Source organism: Delphinapterus leucas, chromosome 17, assembly GCF_059928025.1.
Source record: "Delphinapterus leucas isolate spDelLeu-1000000601 "Yukka" chromosome 17, BTC_Dleu_Yukka2, whole genome shotgun sequence".
In the NCBI taxonomy this organism is placed as follows: Eukaryota; Metazoa; Chordata; class Mammalia; order Artiodactyla; family Monodontidae; genus Delphinapterus; species Delphinapterus leucas.
In genome coordinates, this window is record NC_143145.1 from 63,790,661 (window position 1) to 63,809,982 (window position 19,322).

Genomic DNA, 19,322 nt, shown 5'->3' on the forward strand with positions numbered 1-19,322 from the left:
CCCAGTCAAAATGAACTGAGCCAAAGCTGGAAAAAAAAATTAGCAAAGCCAAGCCCTGACTGACAGAACCCATAATAGACTCATAATAAAAATAAATGTTTTATTTTGTGTTACTAATGCTTTGTGTTTGTTTGTTCCATAGTATTATACTGGCAATAGTTAATCAATACAAATTTTAAAGCATCACATTTGTAATATAAATTACAGAGTAAAGAAGAACATAATGCAAGCTAATACATGAGTTTTCACAGCATTGGGATAACTACAAGGTACTAGGAAAATCACAAAAAACATAATTAGACTTTAAGTGCTTACAGGTACCAGGGGATGGCCAAAACCAAAGAAACTAGGTGAAAAACTCTATATGGGTTTAAGACAGAAACCAAAAAATGCAGATACTTGGATCTTGCTTCCTAGAGAGTGGCCAAGCCAGACCAAAAGGCTGTTATAGAAGCTTTTCATCTAACATGGTGCTTGAGTTGTATAGTAGCAAAGTTTGCCACAGAGAAGCTTCACAGTGTCCTACCAACCCCAGATTAGCACAGAAGAGCATCTAAAATGTTCTCTTTGTCCATTGAGAAGGATACTGATATGGCCAAGATCATGAGCCAGAAAACTCAAAAGAGCCTATGGGGTGAACCTCATAATGAAGGTTGTGTCAGTCAAGTCCAGTTAGATTATGCTGAGTAACAAACAATCTCAAAAGCTCTGCAGCTTAAAACAGTGAGATTTAATTCCTATGAATCTGTTCACTGCAGTCTGAAGAGGGGGTGGGGGCAGGGAGTCTGTTCATTGTAGTTACTCAGGGAACTAGGGGGATGTTGGCTTCAAGGTATAATGACTCCTTCTCAACATATGCATTTATGATTTCTGAGTCAAGGCCAGGGAACATGGGTGAAAAAGGGCCAACCATTAAATGTTCCCACCCAGAAGGGACACACACCATTTTCCTCTTATTTGTCTGAATTTGGAGTAGAAGGAAAAGAGACCTGATAAATATGGCCAAGGAGAGAAAAACCAGGATATCTGGAAATAGATTATGTACCATGGCAAGAAGGAGCAGACAAATCCAAGTTCCATATTAGGACCAGAAGCTAATAGTATAGGTTTAGGGGTTCTCTTTAAAACAAAAAGCATACAAAATATTTTAACTAATTATTTACCTTCTACACCTTTTAATGGTTTTCCCTTTCATTTTGGCTATATGTGTTTATTTGATAACAGTTTTATAATATTTTCTATAGAGAAAATAGAAAGATAATTTAGTCTTCTCCCATGACTAATTGAAAATTTGTTATTATTATTAATAGTTTAGAATAATTTCATTCCAGGTTGACCCCTTATTATTCATGTAAAAATATGTAATCTTTTTGGACTGTTGTCAAATATAGGAAAATCTGTAAGTCAGTTTATTTGATATTGTAATGCCATTTGGCATGAGGGGAAGTATGACAAGAGGGCAGCCAAGAGGAATGAGATAGGAGGCCTAACCAATTATGGATAAAATACCTTAATATTTCAAATTTTGTCTAAATATAAGACCATGTGAACACACTACTAGGGTCTCTCTGTCTATACAAATGAAGGGCCCTGTGCAGGCAGAGTTCTAAGATTACTGGCCCCTGGTGCCCACACCCTGTATTATCAATCCTCTCCTTCTGGAAGCAGATGGAACCTGCAAATATGATGGGACAACTCTCCCATGATTAGCTTCTTAATCAGTTGACTTTGAGTTAATTCAAAGGGAGATTATCTAGATGGTCCTGCCCAAACCACCCGATCCCTTTAAAGGGACTGGGCCCTCCAGAAGCACAGAGATTCAAAGCATGAGAGGACCTTCTGTGAAGGGGAGCCCTTGGCAAGGATCTGAGAGTGGCCTCTAGGACTTGATAGCTGTCCCCACAGAAATCTAGCAAGAAAATGGGGAACTCAGTCATAGAAATGCAAGGGAATAAATTCTGACAACCTGAGGAAACTGGGAGCAAGTCTCTCCCTAATCCAGGCTCCACTGAGAAGGCACCCAGCTGACATCTCGGTTTCAGGTGCCTCCTGAGGCCCTTTGGACTCCTGACCCACGAAACTGGGACGTAACACCTCTGTGTTATTAGTCTCATAGTTGAGGTTATTTATTATGCAGCAGTGACCTAATACAGGCCCAAAGCTTAACTTCAGTAGCTTTGTAGTCAGTGATTCTCTAGAAGTGAAGAAATGTGATCCCGCAGTGACCCAGATGTCAAGGAGAACTGGATATTGCTGACCTGTCACAGAGGTCATGGCAACGATCATGGTCACCAGCAGCAGATGTCAGAGTGTGATGCCCAAACTCAAGTTCAGACAAGTTAAAGGTCAGTGGAGGCCAATGTATAACATTTAAGACTAGAAGAATCAGCCACAACTTCAGACGAGAGCATCCAGACTCAAGGTCCATACATTGACTACCTGGAGGAGAGAGGCAAAGAGGAAGGTGCGAGGGGGTGGGGGTGATCTTCAATGGCTCACATTTAAAACCTCAATTGATCTCATTGAAATCAGAAGTGAATAAGATAGTTCAAATTATTAAGTCCATGGTTTCTAACATTAGTGAAGTGAAGGCTGCCCCTATGTTAAATTCAGTTCTGGATACTTAAAGGAAGTCATATTTTCGTACGGGCAAGTCAGTGCCTCAATTTCTTCCTTTTTTTTTTTAAACATCTTTATTGGAGTATAATTGCTTTACAATGGTGTGTGAGTTTCTGCTTTATAACAAAGTCAATCAGTCATACGTATACATATGTCCCCATATGTCTTCCCTCTTGTGTCTCCCTCCCTCCCACCCTCCCTATCCCACCCCTCTAGGTGGTCAGAAAGCACTGAGCTGATCTCCCTGTGCTATGCGGCTGCTTCCCACTAGCTATCGTTTTTACATTTGGTAGTGTATATATGTCCATGCTACTCGCTCACTTCGTCCCAGCTTACCCTTCCCCCTCCGCATATCCTCAAGTCCATTCTCAAGTAGGTCTGTGTCTTTAGTCCCGTCTTGCCATTAGGTTCTTCATGACCTTTTTTTTTTTCTTTTTTTGACTCCATATATATGTGTTAGCATACGGTATTTGTTTTTCTCTTTCTGACACACTTCACTCTGTACGACAGACTCTAGGTCCATCCACCTCACTACAAATAACTCAATTTCGTTCCTTTTTATAGCTGAGTAATATTCCATTGTATATATGTGCCACATCTTCTTCATCCATTCATCTACCAATGGACACTTCGGTTGCTTCCATGTCCTGGCTATTGTAAACAGAGCTGCAATGAACATTTTGGTACATGACTCTTTTTAAATTATGGTTTTCTCAAGGTATATACCCAGTAGTGGGATTGCTGGGTCATATGGTAGTTCTATTTTTAGTTTTTTAAGGAACATCCATACTGTTCTCCATAGTGGCTGTATCAATTTACATTCCCACCAACAGTGCAAGAGGGTTCCCTATTCTCCACACCCTCTCAAGCATTTACTGTTTGTAGATTTTTTGACGATGGCTATTCTGACCAGTGTGAAATGATATGTCATTGTAGTTTTGATTTGCATTTCTCTAATGATTAATGATGTTGAGCCTTCTTTCATGTGTTTGTTGGCAATCTGTATATATTCTTTGGAGAAATGTCTATTTGGGTCTTCTGCCTGTTTTTTTTTTTTTTTGGCGGTACACGGGTCTCTCACTGCTGTGGCCTCTCCCGTTGCAGAGCACAGGCTCCAGACGTGCAGGCTCAGCAGCCATGGCTCACAGGCCCAACCACTCCGTGGCATGTGGGATCTTCCCAGACCAGGGCACGAACCCGTGTCCCCTCCATCGGCAGGCGGACTCTCAACCACTGTGCCACCAGGGAAGCCCTTCTGCCTGTTTTTGGATTGGGTTGTTTGTTTTTTTGATATTGAGCTGCATGTGCTGCTTGTAAATTTTGGAGATTAATCCTTTCTCAGTTGCTTCATTTGAAAATATTTTTTCCCATTCTGAGGGTTGTCTTTTCGTCGTCTTTATGGTTTCCTTTGCTATGCAAAACCTATTAAGTTTCATTAGGTCCCATTTGTTTATTTTTGTTTTTATTTCCATTTCTCTAGGAGGTGGGCCATAAAGGGTCTTGCTGTGATTTATGTCATAGAGTGTTCTGCCTATGATTTCCTCTAAGAGTTTGATAGTGTCTGGCCTTACATTTAGGTTTTTAATCCATTTTGAGTTCATTTTGTTGTATGGTGTTAGGGAGCATTCTAATTTCATTCTTTTACATGTACCTGTCCAGTTTTCCCATCACCACTTATCGAAGAGGCTGTCTTTGCTCCACTGTATACTTTTGCCTCCTTTATCAAAGATAAGGTGACCATGTGTGTGTGTGGGTTTACCTCAGGGCTTTCTAACCTCTTCCATTGATCTATACTTCTGTTTTTGTGCCAGTACCATACTGTCTTGATTAGTGTAGTTTTGTAGCATAATCTGAAGTCAGGGAGTCTGATTTCTCTAGCTCCGTTTTTCTTTGGCAATATTGCTTAGGCTATTTGGGGTCTTTTGTGTTTCCATACAAATTGTGAAGTTTTTTTGTTCTAGTTCTCTGAAAAATGCCAGTGGTAGTTTGATAGGGATTGCACTGAATCTGTAGATTGCTTTGAGGAGTAGAGTCATTTTCACAATGTTGATTCTTCCAATACAAGAACATGGTATATCTCTCCATCTATTTGTATCATATTTAATTTCTTTCATCAGTGTCTTATAATTTTCTGCAAACAGGTCGTTTGTCTCCTTAGGTAGGTTTATTCCTAGATATTTATTCTTTTTGTTGCAGTGGTAAATGGGAGGGTTTTCTTAATTTTACTTTCAGATTTTTTTATCATTAGTGTATAGGAATGCCAGAGATTTCTGGGCATTAATTTTGTATCCTTCTACTTTACCAAATTCATTGATTAGCTCTAGTAGTTTTCTGTTGGCATCTTTAGGATTGTCTATGTATAGTATCATGTCATCTGCACACAGCGACAGTTTTACTTCTTCTTTTCTGAATAGGATTCCTTTTATTTCTTTTTCTTCTCTGATTGCTGTGGCTAAAACTTCCAAAACTATGTTGAATAAGAGTGGTGAGAGTGGGCAACTTTGTCTTGTTCCTGATCTTAGTGAAAATGGTTTCAGTTTTTCACCATTGAGAACAATGTTGGCTGTGGGTTTGTCATATATGGCCTTTATTATTTTGGGGAAAGTTTTATCATAAGTGGGTATTGAATTTTGTTGAAAGCTTTCTCTGCATTTATTGAGATAATCATGTTTTTTTCTCCTTCAATTTGTTAATATGGTGTATCACATGGGTTGATTTGCGTATATTGAAGAATCCTTGCATTCCTGGGGTAAACCTCACTTGATCATGGTGTTTGATCCTTTGAATGTGCTGGTGGATTCTGTTTGCTAGTATTTTGCTGAGGATTTCTGCATCTATGTTTATCAGTGATATAGGCCTGTAGTTTTCTTTCTTTGTGACATCTTTCTCTGTTTTTGTTTTTAGGGTGATGGTGACTTCATTGAATAAGTTTGGGAGTGTTCCTCCCTCTGCTATATTTTGGAAGAGCTTGAGAAGGATAGGTGTTAACTCTTCTCTAAATGTTTGATAGAATTCGCCAGTTAAGCCATCTGGTTCTGGGCTTTTGTTTGTTGGAAGATTTCTAATCACAGTTTCAATTTCAGTGCTTGTGACTCGTCTGTTTATATTTTCTATTTCTTCCTGGTTCAGTCTTGGAATGTGTGCATTTCTAAGAATTTGTCCATTTCTTCCAGGTTGTCCATTTTATTGGCATATAGTTGCTTGTAGTAATCCCTCATGATCCTTTGTATTTCTTCAGTGTCAGTTGCTACTTCTCCTTTTTCATTTCTAATTCTATTGATTTGAGTCTTCTCCCTTTTTTTTCTTGATGAGTCTGGCTAATGGTTTATTAGTTTTGTTTATCTTCTCATAGAACCAGCTTTTAGTTTTATTGATCTTTGCTATTGTTTCCTTCATTTCTTTTTCATTTATTTCTGATCTGATCTTTATGATTTCTTTCCTTCTACTAACTATGTTTTTTTGTTGTTGCTGTTGTTCTTCTGTCTCCAATTGCTTTAGGTGTAAGGTTAGGTTGTTTATTTGAGATGTTTCTTGTTTCTTAAGATAAGATTGTATTGCTATAAACTTCCCTCTTAGAACTGCTTTTGCTTCATCTGATAGGTTTTGGGTCATCATGTTTTCATTAACATTTTCTTCTAGGTATATTTTGATTTCCTCTTTGATTTCTTCAGTGATCTCTTGGTTATTAAGTAGTGTATTGTTTAGCCTCCATGTTTTTGTATTTTTTCCTGTAATTGATATCTAGTCTCATAGCATTGTGGTCAGAAAATATACTTGATACAATTTCAATTTTCTTAAGTTTATGAAGGCTTCATTTGTGACCCAAGATATGAGCTATGCTGGAGAATGTTCCATGAGCACTTGAGAAGAAAGTGTATTGTGTCATTTTTGAATGGAATGTCCTATAAATATCAATTAAGTCCATCTTGTCTAATGTATCATTTAAAGCTTGTGTTTCCTTATTTATTTTTATTTTTTATGATCTGTCCATTGGTGAAAGTGGGGTTTTAAAGTCCCCTACTATGATTGTGTTGCTGTCGATTTCCCTTTTTATGGCTGTTAGTATTTGCCTTATATATTGAGGTGCTCCTATGTTGGGTGCATAAATATTTACAATTGTTATTTCTTCTTCTTGGATTGATCCCTTGATCATTAAGTAGTATCCTTCTTTGTCTCTTGTAATAGTCTTTATTTTAAAGTCTATTTTGTCTGATATGAGAATTGCTACTCCAGCTTTCTTGTGATTTCCATTTGCATGGAATATCTTTTTCCATCCCCTCACTTTCAGTCTGTATGTGTCCCTAGGGCTGAAGTGGGTCTCTTGTAGACAGCATATATACAGGTCTTGTTTTGGTATCCATTCAGCCAATATATGTCTTTTGTTTGGAGCTTTTAATCCATTTACATTTAAGGTAATTATCGATATGTATGCTCCTATTACCATTTTCTTAATTGTTTTTGGTTCGTTATTGTAGGTCTTTTCCTTCTCTTGTGTTCCCTGACTAGAGAAGTTCTTTTAGCATTTGTTTTAAAGTTGGTTTGGTGGTGTTGAATTTTCTTAGCTTTTGGCTGTGTGTAAAGGTTTTAATATCTCCATCAAATCTGAATGAGATCCTTGCTGGGTAGAGTAATATTGGTTGTAGGTTTTTCTTCTTTGTCACTTTAAATATGTCCTGCCACTCCCTTCTGACTTGCAGAGTTTCTGCTGAACGTTCAGCTGTTAACGTATGGGGATTCCCTTGTGTGTTATTGTTGTTTTTCCCTTGCTGCTTTTAATATTTTTTGTTTGTATTTAATTTTTGATAGTTTGATTAATATGTTGTCTGGCTTGTTTCTCCTTGTATTTATCCTGTATGGGACTCTCTGTGCTTCCTAGACTTGACTAACTATTTCTTTTCCCATATTAGGGAAGTTTTCAACTATAATCTCTTCTAATATTCTCTCAGTCCCTTTCTTTTTCTCTTCTTTTCTGGGACGTCTATTATTCGAACGTTGGTGTGTTTAATGTTGTCTCAGAGGTCTCTGAGACTGTCCTCAATTCTTTTCATTCTTTTTTCTTTATTCTGCTCTGCAGTAGTTGTTTCCACTATTTTATCTTCCAGGTCACTGATCCGTAATTCTGCCTCAGTTATTCTGCTACTGATCCTTTCTAAAGAATTTTTAATTTTATTTATTGTGTTGTTCATCACCTTTTGTGTGTTCTTTAGTTCTACTAGGCTTGTTAAACGTTTATTTTCTCATTCTATTTCCAAGATTTTGGATCATCTTTACTATCATTATTCTGAATTCTTTTTCAGGTAGACTGCCTATTTCCTCTTCATTTGTTACGTCTGGTGGTTTTTTGCCTTACTCCTTCATCTGCTGTGTGTTTCTCTGTCTTCTCATTTTGCTTAAGCCACTGTGTTTGGGGTCTCCTTTTCATGGGCTGCAGGTTCATAGTTCCCGTTGTTTTTGGTGTCTGTCCCCTGTGGCTAAGGTTGGTTCAGTGGGCTGTGTAGGCTTCCTGGTGGTGGGGACTAGTGCCTGTGTTCTGGTAGATGAGGCTGGATTTTGTCTTTCTGGTGGTCAGGTAATGCCTCAATTTCTAATCCATTGTTTTGTCAGGCAGTAATTGAGAAAAGAAAGATTGTAAGCTATATTTGCTTTGTTATTACTTTGTTTACTGAAGAAATACCAATATAGAAAGAAATATAATATTACAATTTTGGATCATCAAAATAGAAAAAAAAATACAGTATAGAAACAGAGGCTTTGAAAGTCCAGTGGTGTCCCCACTACACTGAGCTATGAAGTGCATGGAAGAAAACAGGTGAGAATCATACTTGCTCAGAATGTAGTTATGGGATGCCTCTCTAGGCCACTGTCTTAGTCAAGGTAAAGTTCAATAACTGCCTTTGAAGGTAACTATTTATATCTCAGGGTTTCTGGTTCACTTTAGAATGATTACACGCTGAGCTTTTAAAGATGTGTATTCCAACCCTTCTCCTGGTACTGAAGGCCTGGTACAGATAAAAACAATAACATTTGTATGAAACAGTAGAGGGACATGAAGAAGCATGAGACTTGGCAAATCATTTCTTACAGGTTCTTTATGCATTATAATTATGAGATAAATGAAAGCTCAGTGTAAAGGAATATGTTAAATATTCAATTTGTATGATTCCATATATTATTTTCACAAATTTTAATAAGAAACTTGAACTTTCATCCACAAACAACAGCACCTGATGAACATTTAATGAAGATTGTTTTAAATTCTGATAGTCACCATCAGCACAAAACATTGTCTTCATAAATAGCTTTTAAAAATTCTAAATCATTTTTTACAAAATTTTTAAAACTCTACTATAGTTACAATCACATTAAAGAAATTTAGTATTCTTTCCTTTAATACAAAATTGATAAATATTATTATGATATTTCCTATGAACCTATGACTACATTTTCAGCCAATTGAATTTTTTTATATTAAGTATTTCAAAACAAAGAAGAAACAATAAATTTCACAAAATGCATGCATTTTAGAGCAGTCACTGTACAGCTAGCATGGACACCTCTAAAAAGGCACATGAGCCACAATGGAAGTATCATATACCTGAAAAGATGGGGAGCACAGTGCCTGCCAGGAACTCCTGCCTTTCCTTTTCACCCTGTCTTCCAGCCACACCCTCCCCTGAATGGCCACACCTGTGTGCTCCTTCCAGGGCTCCACAGGCTCCCTGTCTCCACAGGCAGTGACATTCCCTGCACTGCCTACTAAGCAGCTGAGTAGGCTGTGAAGTACCTCCTAGATAGCCACAGCCCATCAGTGTGGAGGAGCAAGGGCTGGTGGTCCTGCAGCAGCTACAGATGCAGTCTCCTTGGGAAATCCCATCAGACCCTGCTCCAGTCAGACAGGTTTCATGAGCTACAGGAAAGGCTGCTGGGGCTCCAGGAAGCCAACCTTGGGTCTCTGGAAGCCAGGACACCAATATTCTGGAAACCATAGAGTGAAGAATATTTAAAATGACTCATTGTTATCCCTTGTAAAAATAGTTACTGTGAAAATATTCATAATGTTGTGAAAAGCCAATTATGCATCTTGTTCCTAGAAGCATCTGACAATGAAGGTAATTATTTAATTGGTATGTGTGTAAGCCTTTCTCTGCCTAAAATATATGCCAAATGCAAAAGATATGAAAAATGTGAAATACAGTAAGTTCATTCAGAATGCACATTTTAAATTAATATCCCTTCTAAAATCGAAAGTAGTTCTCCCCCATCCCCCAAGTTTGCTCCACTTAACTAGCCAATATTCAGAAAATACTACACTGGGCACAATGAAGAGTGTTGAAAGGAAAATATAAATATATGGTTCTACCTTTCTACACTCAACCAATTAATGAAGGAAAACAAATGTACATACATAGAGTACAGGATGGAATGGTGGACAAGCTTGTGTGGTGCCATCACTAACCGGCTTGCCCCACCTCTGCCCTTTTCCTCTTTCTCCATCTCAATCTCAATGTGTAAGAGGGAGCCAGTACCAGGACAGACCCCACCCACCTATAAGGAATTGTGTAGAATTTGAATGAGCTTTACAAAATCATTACTCTCGGAGCACCTGAAAGCCACCTGAGTGCGAAATTCATAGCATTATGTTAAGATAAAAAATTTGGACCAGCACAATGTTTTTCAACCCATAACATATTCAGAATGAAGCAGGTATATGGTGATATCTACATAGATGAATCAATTTTTCTAACAGAAGAAAATTCAAAGTCAGAGCATGAAAACATAAATTACACAACATAAGTGTCTCCAATATTGCTAATGCTTGCACTGGGAAGGAAAAAGAAAGCCAATAAATATTGTAGAAGGGAAGGGAGTTTATGTGTATATCATAAGATTATATTCTATTTTCAATCCACAAATTGCCTATTTTATGCAAAATAGAGGCCAGGGTCAGATAATTTAATGAATAAGCATCTAATGTAGCATAGGAAATGAGTGCTTTCAACGTAACAGGTGATTCTGATTAAGTATGAAGTAGTGCTTTATTCTTTTACTTCTCTCTCCATTGAGAGTCTTCTCCATGTACCCAGTTGTTTGTTCTGTTTCCTATACTGTCTCTCTCTGTATCTCTATGCCTCACTGTCTCTGTCTCTGTCTCTCTCTGGCTGTCTCTCTAATGTAATATAGTGTCATACAGACAGAGACAGAGAAACTGAAAGAGACAGAGAGAGAGAGGCCATGAAAGAGAGAGCTGCCATCACTTCCAGCTTCTCAAATTAATACATTATTCTCAAGTTTCCTAAAACAAGGTGGCTAAAACTGTGGGGAAAACTCGACAGGAATCCCTAAAGGAGTGAGACCTGATCGAGTTGTTGGGTGGATGATATTTTTAGTGTTGCCTTTCAGTTATATTTTGAATTATTTTCCTACCAGAATGTGTAATATAGATTTATAAATCAGTGTAATACCTCCCTTAGGAAACTTTGGTGTCATCATAACTATTTGATAGGAAATACATTATTTTAAGAAGGAAACTGTCTACTCACATTAAACCAACCATCCATAAGAATATATTTGACGTGTTTTATATGAATGTTTCTGCAAATTTAAAAAAATCAATCAAACGAGTACTGAAGCTCAGATCAGAATGGTATTTCAAAAATGTGATTGCTGAAGCTTTAGCAATTTTTCCTCCTCAAAGCAAAAGTTAAGGTACAAGTGCCAGTTTCGTATTTAAAATTCTTTATTTCTTTTCATCTTTTTTTCCTGGAAATTATTTTATCCTAAGTATTATTTTCTTTTGATTGATTTCATTAGAGTGTATCTTCTTCAGTGTTAAGCATCTTTTGAGAATATGAATAATAAGCTTTTTTTCTTGAAGCATGACACCTTTATATTTAAAATTAGTGTTTGTCTTTAAGGGTTTTTTAATATCAGAGAGAATTATTCAATACTGTGGGAAAAGTTGGTTTCTTTACCTGCAAACAAAATTCAGAGGGGCTGGTGTGCTCTACTGGTCACTGTGTTTTTGTCTGTAGATTTAAAAAAATAAGTAATAGACTTCATTTTTTTAGTAGTTTTAGATTTATGGAAAAATTAAGCAGAAAGTACAGAGTGTTCCCATATAACTGCTCACTACCCTTCCACCTTCTAGTTTCTCATATCAATATCTTTCATTGGTGTGGTACACTTGTTACCATTCATAAGCCAATATTGATATGTTACTATTAACTAAAGTTCATAGCTTATATTAGAGTTTAATCTTTGTGTTTTACATTCTACGGGTTTTGACAAATTTGTAAGAACATGTATACAACACTGTAGTAACAAACAGAATAGTTTCACTGCCCTGTGTTCCATTTATTCATCCTTCCATCTTCCCCATCCCTAACCACCAAGTGCTGGCAACCATTGATTTCTTTATTTCTCTACAATTTTGCCATTTTCAGAATGTCATATAGTCGAAATCATACAGTACATAGCCTTTTCAGATTGACTTCTTTCACTTAGTAATATGCATTTAAGGTTCTTTCATGCTTTTTTATAGCTTGATAGCTTATTTCTTTTTAAGGCTGAATAATATCCCATCGTCTGGATGTAGTACAGCTTGTTTATCCATTCATCTACTGAAAGACATCTTGATTGCTTCCATGTTTTGGCAATGATGAATAAAGTTGCTATGAACTTCCATGTGCAGGTTTCTATGTGGACACAAAGCTTCGACTCCTTTGCATAAATACTAATGCATATGATTGTTGGATCATACAGTAAGAGTACACTTAAATTTGGAAGAAATTGCCAAGCTATCTGTCAAAGTGGTTTTACCATTTTGAATTCCCACCAGCAGTGATTGAGAGTTCCTGTTGCTCCATATTGTCACCAGCATTTTGTGTTGTCAGTGTTTTAGATTTTGTCCATTCTAATAAATGTATATCTCATTGTTGTTTTAATTAGCAGTTTCCTAATGACGTATCATGTTGAGCATCTTTTCATATGCTTAATTGCCATCTGCATATCTTCTCTTGTGAGATGTCTATTCAGATAATTTTTTTCCATTTTTAATTGGGCTATTTTCTTATGGTTGAGACTTAAGAGTTCTTTGTATATTTTGGATAACGATCCTTTACTAAATACATGTTTTGCAAATATTTTCTCCCAGTCTGTAACTTGTCTTTTCATTCACTTAAGAGTGTCTTTTGCAGAACAGACATTTTTAATTAAAAAAAAATTTTATTGGAGTATAATGAAATCCAACTTCTTAATTTTTATTTTATGGATCATGCTTTCAGTGTTGAATCTAAAAAGTCACTTCCAAAGCAAGGTCACCTATTTTTTCACCTATGTTATGATCCAGGACTTTTATAGTTTTTCATTTTACATTTAGATGCATGAGTCATTTTACATTTAGATGCATGAGTCATTTTACATTTAGGTGCATTGGAGTTAATTTTTGTGAAAGATGTGTGGTCTGTGTCTACATTTATTTATTTATTTTTGCATGTGCATGTCCAATTGTTCCAGAATCATTTGTTTAAAAGACTATCTTTCTTTTCCATGGGATTGCTTTTGCGTTTTTGTCAAAGATAACTTGAATATATTTGTGTCTGTTCCTGAGCTCTCTATTCTGTTCCATTGATCTGTCTATTTCTGTCTTGATCATATAGCTTTGTAGTCAGTCTTGAAATCAGATAGTGTCAGTACCCTGGTTTTGTTCTTTTCTTTCAATATTATATTGGCTATTTTTGTTCTTTTACCTTTTCATATAAATGTTAGAATCAATTTGTCAATATCTAAAAAATAACCTGCTGGGATTTTGATTGGGATTACATTGAATTTATAGATCAAGTTGGGAAGAACTGACATCTTACTAATATTGAGTCTTCCTACTCATGCACATGGAATATAGCTCCATTTATTTAGATCTTTCTTTTATCAATTTTGTAACTTCCCTCATAGATCTTGTACATATTTTGTTAGATTTATACCTAAGTATTTCATTTTTAATATCATTGTGTTTTTAATATCAAATTCCAATTTTTAGTACTGGTATATAAGAAAACAATCCCCTTAGCTAAGGCTTCCAGTACCAGTTTGAACAGGATGATTGAGAGTGGACATCCTTGTCTTGATGCTGATCTTAGCAGGAAAGCACTTAGTTTCTTGTCCTTACATTTACAACTGCCCTAAGTGAAGTCTTGGAGCCATTCAGCTTCACAAGGCCGTGCTATCTTATCATCTAAACAAACACTTAAAAATCTTGGTAATTGGTGAGCTATGTTTTTGGGTTACACAATATTTCTTATGTGTGTTTTGTAGGATTTTGATAACTGTTTATGGAAAAAAGGTCTGTAGCCAAATAAGTTTCAGAATCACTGGGTAACAGAAAAGTAGGCGGGTGTGTTCTCTAGTACCCACTATTGGAAACATTGCCATTCCATGAGCTACAGATGCTGTTGATCTTTAACATCATAAAGAAAGATTTATTAATAGTCCATTGTGTACAAAGTTCTGGAAACAATGTTGCTTCCTTGCATCCTTCTCTCAGAAAAGTATGCATGCAGCCACCAAAAAGAGTCTGGCTACAGTGATGTGTGGGGGTAGTGCATTATGTCAGTGTTGGCACCAGGCAGCATGGAAGAAAAAATTGCCTGCTACTGGATGCAGCTATACACCTGTATCTGCAAGGCTGACCGACTGTGTATATACACCCTTATGCAGCAACAATTCTAAAGAAAAATAATTACTGAAATCTCTACTACTCCAGGTTTTTATGTTTCCTTTCATAGAGTTATCAAGTGGAGACATGGCAGCTGTTTTCTGAGGCTTTGGAGTGCCTTTGAAATTTAACCTTCAGCTATTCTCAGTTCACTTAGTAGTTATTCATCCACAGGAAAACATTTTCCGACCTATACATCTTAAATGCCACAAAGTGCCTTTGCTGCAGCATGGCTGAGGATGACAGCTATTTGATGGCGGACTATAAGATGATGTCTGAGTCAGCTTAGGCTGCTATAACAAATCACCACATTCTGGTAGCTGAAACAACAAACATTTATTTCCTCACATTTCTGGAGGCTGGAAGTCCAAGATCAAGGTGCCAGTATATGGTATATGCAGTGTCTGGTTGGAGCCCTCTTCCTGGTTTGCAGATGGCTGTCTTCTCCTTGTATCCTCACATGGCAAAGAGCAGAGAGAGAGAGAGAGAAAGAGGGAGAGAACTCTTTTGTAAGGACACTAATCAAGAGGGTTCCACCCATGATCTAATTGTCTTCCAAAGGCCCCACATCCTCAAATCATCCCATTGGGCATTCAGATTTCAATATATGAATTTTGAGGCCACACAAACTTATAATCCATTATAATGTCTTATAGATACAAGGCTAGAGAGAATTATGAGCCAGTTTGGGCAGGTAAATCACTAAGAAAGCCTTTCATTCTTGTTAAATCTGATCTTTATTTTTTCTTTTTCCTGGATAACTGAAAAATCTGTATCTTCAAGTTATATCTGTTTCAACCTAGAGTCTAAGATGAGTTTTATTTTTTTGACATAAGATAATGGTATAAAATGTATTAACTAACATTTATTTAGTATTTATCATAGGCAAGGCATAGACTAACTCTGATCTGCAGTTCAGTCTTGAACCCATTATGTATTCCCTTAAAACACAATGCTAACCATTGCAATAGGGCAATTTTACGCAGAAAGTTACATTAGGTTTTGTATGTGTGAACTGCTATATTGCAGATCAGAGGTCCATAAACTACCTGTTTTTGTTTTCGTCCATTTTTTTTTTCCTAAACAGACTGTGAACTAAGAATGGTTTATGGGCCACCCTCGTGGCACAGTGGTTGAGAGTCCACTTGCTGATGCAGGGGACACGGGTTCGTGCCCCAGTCCGGGAGGATCCCACATGCCACGGAGCAGTTGGGCCCGTGAGCCATGGCCACTGAGCCTGAGCATCTGGAGCCTGTGCTCCACAATGGGAGAGGCCACAACAGTGAGAGGCCCACATACCACAAAAAAAAAAAAAAAAAAAAAGAATGGTTTACATTTTTAAATGTCATATTTTAAATAGTTAGTAAAGAGACTGAACCAAGATGGCAGAGTAGAAGGATATTCTCTCACTCCCTCTTGTGACAACACCAGAATCACAACTAGCTGCTGGACAGTCATCTACAGGAAGACACTGGAACTCACCAAAAAAGATACCTCACATCCAGGGACAAAGCAGAAGCCACAATGAGATGGTAGGAGGGGTGCAATCACAGTAAAATCAAGTCCCATAACTGCTGCATGTGTGACTCACAGACTGGAGAACACTTAGACCACAGAAGTCCACACACTGGAGTGAATGTTCTGAGCCCCCGGTCAAGCTTCCCAACCTGGGGGTCTGGCAACAGGAGGAGGAATTCCTAGAGAATCAGACTTTGAAGCCTACAGGGATTTGATTGCAGGACTGTGACAGGGCTGGGGGAAACAGAGATTCCACTCTTGGAGGGCACACACAAAGTAGTGTGGGCATCGGGACCCAGGGGAAGGAGCAGTGACCCCAGGGGAGACAGAAGCCAAACTACATGCCAGTGTTTGAGGGTCTCCTGCAGAGTCGGGGGGTGGCTGTGGCTCACTGTGGGGACAAGGACACTGGCAGCAGAAGTTCTGGGAAGTACTCCTTGGTGTGGGCCCTCCCAGAGTCTGCCATTAGTCCCACCAAAGAACCCAGGTAGGCTCCAGTGTTGGGTTGCATCAGGCGAAACAACCAACAGGGAGGGAACCCAGCCCCACCCATCAGCAGTCAAGTGGATTAAAGTTTTACTGAGCTCTGACCACCAGAGCAACAGTCAGCTCTACCCACCAACAGACCCCCCCATCAGAACTCTTGCACAAGCCTCTTAGATAGCCTCATCCACCAGAGGGCAGACAGCGGAAGCAAGAAAAACTACAATCCTACAGCCTGTGGAACAAAATCCACATTCACAGAAAGATAGACAAGATGAAAAGGCAGAGGGCTATGTAGCAGATGAAGGAACAAGATGAAACCCAGGAAAAACAACTAAATGAAGTGGAGATAGGCAACCTTCCAGAAAAAGAACTCAGAATAATGATAGTGAAGATGATCCAGACCTCGGATAAAGAATGGAGGCAAAGATCAAGAAGATGCCAGAAATGTTTAACAAAGACATAGAAGAATTGAAGAAAAAACAAACAGAGATGAACAATACAATAACTGAAGTGAAAAATATACTAGAAGGAATCAATAGCAGAATAACTGAGGCAGAAGAACGGATAAGTGACCTGGAAGACAGAATGGTGGAATTCACTGTTGAAGAACAGAATAAAGAAAAAAGAATGAAAAGAAATGAAGACAGCCTAAGAGACCTCTGGGACAACATTAAACGAAACAACATTTGCATTATAGGGGCCCATGAAGGAGAAGAGAGAGAGAAAGGACCCGAGAAAATATTTGAAGAGATTATAGTCAAAAACTTCCCTAACATGGGAAAGGAAATAGCCACCCATGTCCAGGAAGCACAGTGAGTGCCATACAGGATAAACCCAAGGAGAAACACGCCAAGAAACATAGTAATCAAACTGGCAAAAATTAAAGACAAAGAAAAGGTATTGAAAGCAGCAAGGGAAAAATGACAAATAACATACAAGGGAACTCCCATAAGGTTAACAGCTGATTTCTCAGCAGAAACTCTACAAGTCAGAAGGGAGTGGCATGATATACTTAAAGTGATGAAAGGGAAGAACCTACAACCAAGATTACTCTACCTGGCAAGGATCTTATTCAGATTCGATGGAGAAATCAAAAGCTTTACAGAGAAGCAAAACCTAAGAGAATTCAGCACCAACAAACCACCTCTACAACAAGTGCTAAAGGAACTTCTCTAAGTGAGAAACAAAAGAGAAGAAAAGGACCTACAAAAACAAACCCAAAACAATTAAGAAAATGGTCATAGGATCATATATATTGATAATTACTTAAACATGAATGGATTAAATGCTCCAACCAAAAGTCACAGGCTTGCTGAATGGATACAAAAACAAGACCCATATATATGCTGCCTGCAAGAGACCCACTTCAGACCTAGGGACACATACAGACTGAAAGTGAGGGGATGGAAAAAAATATTCCATGCAAATGGAAATCAAAAGAAAAGTGGAGTAGCAATACTCATATCGGATAAAATAGACTTTAAAATACAGAATGTTACAAGAGACAAGGAAGGACACTACATAATGATCAATGGATCAATCCAAGAAGAAGATACAACAATTATAAATATATATGCACCCAACATAGAACATAGGAGCACCTCAAAACATAAGACATCTGGTAACAGCTATAAAACAGGAAATCGACAGTAACACAATAATAGTAGGGGACTTTAACACCTCACTTACACCAACGGACAGATCATCTAAAATGAAAATAATTAAGGAAACGGAAGTTTTAAATGACACAATAGACCATATATATTTAATTGATATTTATAGGACATTCCATCCAAAAACAGCCGTTTACACTTTCTTCTCAAGAGTGCACAGAACATTCTCCAGGATAGATTACATCTTGGGTCACAAATCAAGCCTCAGTAAATTTAAGAAAATTGAAATCATATCAAGCATCTTTTCTGACCACAATGCTATGAGATTAGAAATCAATTACAGGGGGAAAGAAGGGTAAAAACACAAACACATGGAGGCTAAACAATACGTTACTAAATAAACAAGAGATCACTGAAGAAATCAAAGAGGAAATCAAAAAATACTTAGAGGCAAATGACAATGAAAAAACGATGACCCAAAACCTATGGGATGCAGCAAAAGCTGTTCTAAGAGGGAAGTTTATAGCTCTAAAAGCCTCACTAAAGAAGCAAGAAAAATCTCAAATAAACAATGTAACCTTACACCTAAAGATACTAGAGAAAGAAGAACAAACAAAACCCAAAGTTAGCAGAAGGAAAGAAATCATAAAGATCAGAGCAGAAAAAATGAAATAGAAACAAAGAAAACAAGAGCAAAGATCAATAAAACTAAAAGCTGATTCTTTGAGAAGATAAACAAAATTGATAAACTATTAGCCAGGCTCATCAAGTAAAAGAGGGAGAGGACTCAAATCAATAAAATTAGAAATGAAAAAGAGGGGTTACAATAGACACCATAGAAATACAAAGCATCCTAAGAGACTACTACAAGCAACTCTATGCCAACAAAATGGACAACTGGAAGATATGGACAAATTCTTAAAAAGGTATAACCTTCCAAGACTGAACCAGGAAGAAATAGAAAATATGAACAGACCAATCACAAGTAATTAAATTAAAACTGTGATTAAAAATCTTCCAACAAACAAAAGTCCAGTAGCAGATGGCTTCACAGGTGAATTCTATCAAACATGTAGAGAAAAGCTGACGCTAATCCTTCTCAAACTCTTCCAAAAACTTGCAGAGGAAGGAATACTCCCAAGCTCAATCTATGAGGCCACCATCACCCTGATACCAAAACCAGAAAAATATACTACAAAAAAAGAAAATTACAGACAAATAACACTGATGAATATAGATGCAAAAATCTTAAACAAAATACTAGCAAACAGAATCCAACAGCACTTTAAAAGGATCATATGCCATGTTCAAGCGGGATTTATCCCAGGTATGCAAGGATCCTTCAATATACGCAAATCAATCAATGTGATACACCA